The following is an 11,560-nucleotide window of genomic DNA, read 5'->3' as shown; positions in this document are numbered from 1 at the left end:
CAAAATTAAGAAAACATTTTAGACATTAACAAACACCTTGAGGGAATAGTTTGCTGGACTTAGAACCTCAGAACCATAGCATAGTTCACAGAGACAATGCTGTACATCATACTTTGGGATCTAAGGTACAGCTATTGCTCTCTCCCTGTGCAGAGGAAAGAACAGTGATGAAAACTGAAGATACTTAGACACTATTAGTCCCCTGGACTAATGAAGCATGTGAACATCTGTCTCTGTAAGCCTGACACCAGAAGAACTAGATGGAGCCCTGTTAATACTACAAACTGCACTGAAAGAGATCAGCTTAGAAGGCCCTGAATAGAGTGAGAGAAAATGTGGAACAAAACTCAAAATCATAAAACAAAGACCAAGCTTAATGGTCACATAAATGACTGGTGCAGCCTCAAGATAATAGCCCTTAGTCACCTTTCAGGTCTGGACCTGAACTCGCCCCTGTGGCTCAATCTTCAGCCAAGCCATAGGTGCATGACACTGCTAGTGAGGTAAAGAAAGACACCGCAGAAAGACCAACCAATAAAGACGAAAATGGCACCTTTTATCTATTTATTCAGAAGGGTTCTGATAGAAGGAAGACTGGAAACAAGAAAGCTACGGAGGAAGCCGGGTAAGTGATGTCAAATTGAGGGAATTACAATTATTGTGACAAAATGAAGTACATTTTAAAATAAACAGTTTTAAAATGAAAAGTTCATTTGGAAGACCACCCAAGTATGCCAAAAGAGCTTAGAAAATACTGGAAAAGAAAAGCAGTGATCTACTAGGTCTATAAGCATAATATGGAACCTCTAAAACTTAGACAGTTGGCTAATTATAAAGGAGAGTGCATCAGAAACTTAATATAATTCAAGACAGTATCTCAAATCAGTAAGAAACAAAATGACTATTTAGTAAGTGCTGTTGGTTTAATTGGAAAGCCAGACTAAAAAGATGAAACTTCATATATTCTTTACACGTGATTGAATTAAAAATGCATCAGACAATTAAGTTTCAAAAACAGTATCATACAAGTAATAGGACCAAAAAGAAGGTAACATATTTATAAACCAGAAGTAGGAATTCTTTCCTAATAACAATTCAAAATATAGAGGAAAACAACAAAAACAAAAAGATGAAAAAATATATAAATTTGACTAGAGAGACAAAATATTTCTTTTTCAACTTTCAAATGACAAAAGGTATCATAAGCAAAATGAAAAGATAGGCCAAATACTATAATTTATGTAACCCAAAAGACCAAATCCACTGCTTTGTAATCAATTCTGACTCAGGCAGTCCTATAGGACAGAGTAGAATCGACCAATAGGGTTTCCAAGGTTGCAAATCTTTATGGAAGCAGATTGACAAATCGTTCTTTTTGGTCCTCCCGGTGGGTTCAAATCTCCAAACTTTGGCAAACTGCTTTAACCACTGTGGTGCCAGATATCCCACCACAATTTATATTACAAAGTGTAATAATATTTGACATATTTAAAATACAAAACAAAAATGGTAGCAACCTATAGAAATATATACGCAAATAGGAAAATAAATGCAAATTAATCTACAATGTAAAGATGTCCAAATTTGCTCATAAAACTATTGGTAGTTTAAACCACACTTAAATGTTATTTTTTCACATGTTAGATTACCAGTGATTCTAACACTTAACCTAATTTTCTGTTATGTCTGTAAGGAAACACACACTTGAATATAAGCCTGAAGTTTCTATGTGGTAAAACATTACAAGCTTGACTGCTAACCAAAAGGTGGAAAGTCTGAATCTACTCAGAAGTGCCTCAGAAGAAAGATTTGGAGATCTACTTGCTAAAAATTAGTTATTGAAAGTCCTGCTATACTCTGATACACATAGGTTTAGCATGTGTCAGAATGAGTTGGCAGCAACTGTGTTTTGGTACTATATGATTGAGAGGATGCAAAATGCCATACATGTTAAGCATGTGATTTACCAATATCTAGCTTTGGTAGCATGGTGGTTACGATTTGGGCTGCTAACCTCATGGTCAGCGGTTTGAAACTACCAGCAGTTCTGTGGGATAAAGATGAGGCTTTTTGCTCCCGTAAAGATTTACAGCCTTGGAAACCCTAGGCAGAGTTGCTACAAGTTGGAACTGACTCGATGGCACTTAGCAACAACAACAGCATGCTTGCATGTACATAGACTCTTTGACCTAACATCCATACTTCTAGAAACACTGGCACACATACATAAAGTAGGCACACATTTTTTTTAATATAGCATCAATTTTACTAGTAGAAAGAAAAGAACAATCATAAATGTCCCTCTACTAGGGAATAGTTGAACAAACTATGGTATTCCCACACAATGGTGTATAGTTTACATCTGAAAAAGAACAATGCATATCTTCATGTAATACTACAAAGTAATCAACAAGATATATGATTAAGAAAAGAAACTATGATAATGCAAGTCTAAGAAGAGGAAATATGAATTTATTTCTGCTTTCTAATTTTAAAACTAATAGATATTTTTAAAATCATGGATAAAAAGTTACCTGTAGGAGGGAAGAGGGACAGGGATAGTAACCAGACTTCTTTGAGAATACATGATTTTGTTGGTTTTACTTTGGAACTCTATAAATATTTCATATAATTATAAGGTCCTTGTCTCTTTTTCAAAGGAAGGAAAAGCATCTTAAAGGTAAGCTTTAAAAGTTAAAAAAAAAAAAAAAAAAAAAAGTTAATTGCTGTTGTTGTTATTAGGTGCTGTAGAGCCATTTCCAACTCAAAAGGACCCTATATACAACAGAATGGGACACTGCTGGGTTCTGTGCCATCCTCACAATTGCTGCTGTGCTTGAGCCCATCGCTGATGTCACTGAGCCAATCCATCTTATTGGGGGGTCTCCCTCTGTTTCACTGACACTCCACTTTACAAAGCATGATGTCCTTCTCCAGGGACTGGTCCCTTTTGATAGTATGAGAGACAAAGTCTGGCCTTCCGAAATTCCAAGGAACATTGTAGTTTTACTTCTTCCAACACAGATTTGCTTGTTCTGGCAGTCCATGGTACCTTTAAAATTCTTATCCAATGCCCTAAATCAAATGTATCAATTATTCTAAGGTCTTCCTTATTCATTGTTCAATTTTCAAATGCATATGAGGCTATTGAAAAAATCACAACTTGGGTCAGGTGCAACTTAAACTTCAACCTGACATCTTTGCTAGTCAATACTTTAAAGAGGTCTTGTGCAGCAGATTTACCTAATGCAATATGTTATTTGATTTCTTGATTGTTGCTTCCATGAGTGTTAATGGTGGATCCAAGCAAAATAAGTTTTTGACAACTTCAATCTTTTCTCCATTTTCCATTTATCATGATATTATTTATTGGTCCATTGGTGAGGATTTTTGTTTTCTTTACATTGAGATGCAACCCATAATGAAGGCTATGATCTTTAAACTTCATCAGTAAGTATTTTAAGTTTTTTTCACTTTCAGCAAGCAAGGTTGTATCATCTGCATTCATTATATGAATGTGTGATGGATTCTTCAGAACACAGATGAGCTTGAACACAGAAATGATACGTGAATGTTCGGTGCAGATGTTCTTTATAATTAAGTTCCAGAGCCCTTTCCTCCAAAATCTTCCTGCATCCTTAGACTGAAATAGGTAGTTTTCCTCTTCTTTTCCCCATTTCAGCATACACCAATTATCTCAATCTTATACATTTCAGTCTGTACAGTAATCCTCGAATTCATCTTTAGTCTCACTGCTAGATCATAAGTGACTACTGTGTAGAAACATTTTTCAAATCTAAAACATAAACACGTAATGAACAAAGGTAGAACTAGTCATCTGTAGGAGACGTAGTTAGGTTTTTTCACATCATCTTTGATTCATAGTAACCCCATGTGGCAAAAGCAGAATTTCCCACAAGACTTACTTGGCTATAATCTTTATGTGGCAATGTGGGTTAATGTGCTGGACTGCAAAGTCGGCTATTTACTGGTCTGCTAGCCATAAGGTTCACAGTTTAAACCCACTAGCCACTTTACACAAGAAAGATGACGCTGTTTGTTTCTGTAGTTTTACAGTCTCAGAAAAACTATCAAGAGTCACTGTGAGTCAGGAGTGACTCGATGGCTGTAGGATTTGTTTGTTTTGTTTCTTTCTTTTAGTTTAATCTTTATGAAATAGATCACAAGGGCTTCATCCCTTGAAGCAGTTGATTTCAATTGTCAATTTTTTAGCAGTCCAGTGTTTACTCATTGCACCACCAGGGCTCCTTATCTATAGGAGAACTTTCACATTTTCCTTTGTTATAAAAAGATGAGAGTATATAGACAAAACAAAAGATGTTTCCTCACTGGCAGATTGCCTCTATTGAAATCAGCAACTAGTAAATATTAGCACTACATTTGAAGGTCTAGTAGTACATGTATGTAAAAAAAATAGGTTGCGTTGATGAAAGGGACAATGATGGATTATAAGATACTTTAGAATAGACTTCAATATTAATGGGAATGAATAGATGTACAATGTTTTTAGACGCAACAGATGGATCAGAGTTTTCATATTTGAGGAAAATAGTTTTAATCTAGTTCTTTCAGCTAATTTACTGCCTAACCTACAATTTTAAATGTCCTTGCAATACCCACTTTCATTAAAGATAATGATAGTACTCAGACAGAAAAACAGTTTTATTTAGGCCTCACCTTTTCAAGTATCAAGGTCAGAGCTGTAGTTTATCTGTCCTGCAATTTATATTCCTATTACAAAACGATTGTAATAGACAAGAAACAGTGCATATTTCAAAGCCTTAAAAACTGTTTCAGTCCTATTTCCTCCATTGCTCCCTATGCCCCATCAATCTAATACTTACCATATAGTTGCATATTTAGATACAATGTTATATACACTGCTTGTACTTATAAATAAGATGAAATTAATTACATCAATTAAATAACTGCTTGCAAAGCATTTTACATTTAGCTGTTTATTTAATTAAGTTTATCAAACCCTTTTGTGCAGTAGGTTTTCAGGATGTTGCTTTGACCTTCTTTAAGAAAAGAAAACAAACAATATTAAAGATAATGTGTTGGTTGGAATTAGTTCAAAAAATGTTGTCTGTGGATTATATTCAAAATTAGATCTTTTATTGTCTTAGTCTTCACATAGTTGCCAAGGACTGAAAACTGACATAGCTTCTGTATCTTTCTCATTGTTTACAAGGAGAACAGAAAGTTACTGTCAGGGTTTACGGGATGGTTTATGAGAGAAAATAGTCAAAGCCATTAAATGATAATATTTGGGACCCTTGAAATGAAATTTCTGTATTTTAATGGTAGTGATTGGGTCCATGATGGTTATGTTTGGTTTCTGTGATAAAATTTCACAGAAATTTTGAACTTTACAAATGACCACATGCAAAACTTCTGGCATCTGAATATGCTTTATGGATTGTCACAATGGCAATTTCTTTGTTTCATTATTAGATAAAGGGAACATGAGACCTCCCAGTACATTGCAATTTACTACAATTTTTTTTAAAATAAAAACTTAAATAAATAAGGGTATGGCTCATTGTACTCCTGAATGCATATTTAAGAGAAACAACAACATAGATCTATATAAAAAATGTTTTAGAGTGTCCATAGCAACATTATTCATAATCACTAAAAAGTAGAAACAAACCAAAGACTCATCAACTAATGAAAGGGTGAATAAAATGTGGTATGTATATATAATGGAATATTATTTTACCATAAACATGGAATTCAGTACTGATGCATGCTACAACATGGATGAAGCTTGAAAACATTATCTTAATTGAAAGAAACCATTTAAAAAATATCTCATATTGCATTATATCATTTATGTAAACTACACAGAATAGGTAAATCCATAAAGACATAATAAACATAGTGATACCTGGAACTACGATTGGGGACCTGGGGGAATATTAGGATTGTACAATGGTTGCTAATACTTATGGGGTTTCTTTTGGAGGTATAAAAAATGTTCTAAGTTAAATTGTAATACTGTTGTACAACTCTGTGACTATTGAGAAAATCACTCAACGATATACTTCAAATAAGCTAACTTTATGGAATGTAGAATGAAGCTGAAAATAGAGTGAAATGTTCAAGCAACAGGGCAGGTCCTAAATAATGTTTTAGCTTTCTCCAGGTCACACTGAATCAGAGCATCATGTTGGCTACAATTTGGCCCATGGTGTCTGATAGCAAGGGTCCCAGGGTGGTGCAAACAATGAACACAGACAGCTACTAATCCAAAGTTTGGAGATTATAGTCTACCCAGAGGCACCACAGAAGAAAGTCTTGCAATCTACTTCTGTAAAACCAGTCAGTCATTGTAAACTTCATGGAGACCAGTTGTGTCCTATCACACATGGGGTTTCCATAAATTAGAATTGGCACAATGGCCACTGTTTTTTTGTTTGTTTGGTTAGTTTTGTTTTGATTAGGGTAGCACACAGAGCAAATGCTCTTCAGAGAATTAGAAAACAAAGAATATGCCTTATTTCAGTTGTTTTTCCACATCTATGTCTTTATTTCTAGACCATGTTCATCTTCTCCTTGGACACTACCATATATTTCATTAAAACAAAGATAAAATGATACAATTGCCAAATATCAATTGAAACCTATTTTTCCAGTATGGCTTTTATATAACTCATCTCTTGTTGTTGCTAAGTGCCATCAAGTCAGTACTGACTCATAGCAACCATGTTTAGGATTCTGAGGAGCAGCTGGTGAGTTTGAAAAACCAACCTGTGGTTCTCAGTCAGTGCTTATCCTACACTGCCACACCAAGACTCGATCTCATCTCTAAATATTGCTTAATTTCCATGCCATTCCACTGTCATCAATTTCCCTCTGTAATCCCAGACATTAAAAATCTATAAAATTTATATTAATTATCCTATTATGTTTTTTTTAAAAAACAAATATGTCAACATGCTAGTACAAATGTTTTTTAAAAATTAACACCTGATTTAAGTCTCAGCCATTGGGCTAATGAAACCAATATCTTCCGATATGGGTGGTCATGACACTAACAAAGTTAGCAGAGCTTCTAAACAATGGTTGCCCAATGTGGTCCTAAGACCAGCAGCAATTAGCATTATCTGTGAGCTTACTGAAAATGCAATCCCAAGGACCCATTTCTGTCCTACTGAACCAGAATCGCTATGAACAAGACTCTGGTAACAATTTTAAATTATCTCCAGGTGATTATTTTGCAAGTTAAACTTTGAAAATTATTTTTCTTACAAACTGTTGTAATTCTGTCTCATTTACTGAAAACAAAAATTTTCAGTATTAGGATGCCAAAAGCCTAATTATAATTTCACCCATTGCCTACAATGTTGTCTCTCTATATAGACATATATGTTGTCATTGTTGTTAAGTGCAATTGAGTTAGTTCTGACTCATAGTGCCCCTGTATCGGGTTTCTGAGGCTGCAAGTCTTTGTGGGAACAGAAAATTTCTTCTCTCTCCCATGATATAAATAAGTTGTTGTTGTTAAGTGTTGCTGAATCAGTTCCAACTCTAAGCTACCCTGTATATGGTTTCTGAGGTTGTCTTTGTGGGAGCAGAAAGCCACTACTTGCTACCATGATATAAGTAACTTATTGTTGTTAGGTATCGCCAAGTCAGTTATAACTCATAGTGATCCTGTATATGGCTTCTGAAGCTGTAAGACTTTATGGGAGCAGAAAGCCTTATCTTTCTTCCATGATATAAGTCACTTGTTGTTAAGGGTCATCGAGTCAGTTCCAACTCATAGCAACCCTGTATAGGGTTTCCAAGAAGTGGCTGGTAGTTGAACCACCGATCTTGTGATTCAAACCAACCTTGAAGCCCAATGCTTATCGTACAGTGCCATACTAGGACTCTATAGGTAGTTTGGTGGGTTACAAGTTGGGTGACTAACCACAAGGTCAGCAATTCAAATCTACCAGCTGTTCTGCAGGAGAAACACAAGGCTTTCTGCTCCCATTAAGATTTAGCCTCTGAAACCCTATATAGAGGGTGGCTATGAATCAGAACTGACTCCATGGCACACCAAACACCACCACCATATGTATATGTATATATATATATATTGTTTTTATAATGATCCTGTTTTATTTTTATAATGATCTACCACTTGCTTTTGGGGAAAATGGTCATCATGTAATTGTGGAAGTCAAGAGTTATCCCCAATTATATTTTAAAACCCTAACTTTAATTATATTTATCACTTTATCACCTGATTGTTTTCTAGAAGAAACACATATGCCACAAGCGATTTGTGATTGGTTACTAACTTAAAGGTGAGAGTCAAATCCACTCAGCAGTACCATGGAAAACAAGGCCGGCAATCATCTTACATAAAAATTACAATCCTGGAAACCCTACGGAACAGTCTACTCTGTAAAATATGGAACATTAGCTAGCAAAACAAGTCTTTTAAGAATGATATTTGGGTCAGAGTTTACAACTCTGAATTCAAGCACCAGATAGATTATTGGCATCTCATAAAGACTTAGGCAAGTTTTTAAATCTCATTAGCCTCATTATCCTTGCAAGTTTTTATAAGGATTATGCGAAGTAATGTATTAACAGTGGCTGTCACATTGCTTCACTCACAGGAAACATTGAATAAAGGGGAGTTCTCCATTTGTTATCATTTAAAAATATTCTGAAACAAATAAGTGGATTAACTATATTTATATTGTTCTTCAAATGATTTGTCAAATAGGTATCATATCCCAAAAACATGCTGAGCAGATCCAGTTACTTGGATACAAAGATGAATATTTTCCCTGTTCTAAAAGTTTGAGTCAGATGAAGAATTGAGTCAAGGACATCATGCTTGGTAAAACATAGTCCCAGTGAAAAGGAGGAAGTCCTCCAAAGAGATGGATTGACAGGGTGGTAGAAGCAATGGGCTCAAACATCCCAATTGTGAGGATGGCATAGGATTTAGCTGTGTTTTCTTCTGTTGTGCATAGGCTAACTGTAAGTTGGAGCTTACTCAATGACACCTAACAACAACAAAAGACAACATTATAATAGTTTCTTCATACACGTGCCTATTTTGTGACAGGCAGAGCCTTGGGGCATCACTTAGAGTATCGTGGATTTCTTATAGCAGTGTTGAACCTCACTTGTACAGAAGAGTAAACTTAGGTTCAAAGAAGGACACTGGCTTGATGGAGCTTCTCATCAGGCAGCACAGGCAGGGACTCAGGTCCTACTCCTCACATGACTATGTATTTTGTTATTTTTAGTTTCTATTGTATCAGCCCCTGACTTATGATGATCAAATACCACCCAGTCCTGTGTCATCTCCACTATCAGTTTCAAATCAAAACACTGTGCTCCACAGGATGTTCATTGACTGATTTTGGAAGTCCAGCACCACACTGTTCCTCTCACTAACAAAGAGAGTCCTGGTGTGGCTGTATGGTTAATGGGATGGACTGAAATATTGGTTTGAACTGCAAGGTCAGGGTTTCAAGATCACCAGCCACTCCTTGGAAACCCTAGACAGGGTCACTATGAGTTCAAACTGACTTGACAACACTTAACAACAACAACAACAACAAAAAGAAAGGTTGAAGCATCTTACTCAGATATACTTTTTATAAAAAAAGTAAATATGTTATTCAGATATTTATTTGACAAACAGACTCCTCAGAAAACATCTACATACTTTCAAGTATCCATTCTTATTTGTGAAACAATGTTGCCTTTAGTTTAGGAAGTACTCCAAGATCCCTGGAAAGACCTGCACATCAGTTATGACTTTCTTGATTTATTCATAACAAATCAAGTCTTTACTTGGTTACAATCATTAGCTCTTGAAAAACATATTATAAATAATGCTATTTGTTCTAATATTTACTTGGTACCTCTGATGTGATCCAATTACTTGACAACCTCCTAAAATACAATGTGAAGCCATGAATTTTTTTTAAAGAGTTGAAGATAACAGTTTAATTTCCATTTTACAGATTGAAAAATATAAATTCTGAGGGGAAAATACTTAATCACCCAGGAAGGCTGGGTCTGTTCCCAGCTTGGCTCCATTTTGTCTAAATTCACAGAAGTGATTCAGCCCCGCACTCAAATCATTCCTGTAATTTTACAGGAACAAATATCCATTAATGCAGAATTTTTGGGCTTATAAGCAGATCTTCAACACTGGTCTGTCAATTTGTTATACAATGGTGGCTTTTGTGTTGCTGTGATTCTGGAAGGTATGCTACTGGTATTTTAAATGCAAACAGGGTCACCAGTGGAAGACAGCTTTCAGATGAGCTTCCAGACTAAGACAGACTTCTTCTGAATATTCAGTTACTGAAAACCTTATGAATAGCAGTACAACACTGTCAGGTAACACCAGAATATTGAATAATGAACCATGATGAAGAGAACCAAAATATTGTCAGATATAGTGCCAGAACAAGAACAAATAGATCTATGTTGGAAGAAGTGCAGCCAAAGTGCTCCTTGGAGGCCAAGACTGCCAAACTTCTTCTCTCATATTTTGGCCATATTGTCAGGAGGGACCAGTCGCTGGAGAATGATATCATGTTTGGTAAGGTGGAGGCTCAGAGTAAAAGAGGAAGACCCCCAGCGAGATGGATTGGCAAAGTGGCAGCATCAATGGGCTCAAATGTGGCAACAATTTGTGAAGTTGGCCCAGGACCAGACAGTGTTTCGTTCTGTTGTGCATGGAGTTGCTATGAGTTGGTACCAACTTGATGGCACCTAACAACAACAACAATAGTGCCAGAAAATGAGCCCCCAAATTAGGAGGCACTCAAAATATAACTGGGGAAGACAGCCTCCTCAAAGTAGAGTTGACCGTGATGATGTGAATGTAGTAAAGCTTGTGGGACCTTCATTTGCTGATGGGACACAACTTAAAAATGAGGCGAAACAACTGTACACATCCATTAATAATTGCAACATGGAATGTACACAGTATGAATCTAGGAAAACTAAAAGTTGTCAAAAATCAAATGGAAGGTATAAACATTGTTATCTAGGCATCAGTGAACTGAAATGGACTGGAATTGACCATTTTGAACCTGACAATCAAGCCTAGACTTGCAATATTGAAGAATTCTATGTGTATTGTGCTGTGGATTAACTCACTGGACTGCAAAGTCATTTGGATACACAAGGTCAGTCATTCAAGGTCACCATCCACTCCTCTGAAACCCTATACAGGATCACTATGGGTCAGAACTGACTCAATGGCACTTAACAACAACATGCACAAAATGGAGTCCTAGTGTGGCTCTGTGAGTTAAAGTGCTGGATTACAAGATCAGTTTGAAATGCAAAATCGGTGGTCAGAGGTCACTATCCGCTCCTCAGAAACCCTATTCATGGTCGCTATGAGTCAGAACCAAATCGACTGCACTTAACAACAACAATGGGTAAAACACCAAATGATGCAGAAAGCATCAAAAGAAAAGTCACTGTACCAAAAAGAAATGTTTGATGTTCAACCCTTTCAAGAAGTTGCATTTGATCAAGAGCTAATCATGCT

Source organism: Chrysochloris asiatica, unplaced genomic scaffold, assembly GCF_000296735.1.
Source record: "Chrysochloris asiatica unplaced genomic scaffold, ChrAsi1.0 scaffold00332, whole genome shotgun sequence".
Lineage (NCBI taxonomy): Eukaryota > Metazoa > Chordata > Mammalia > Afrosoricida > Chrysochloridae > Chrysochloris > Chrysochloris asiatica.
Note: the sequence above shows the minus strand (reverse complement) of the source record.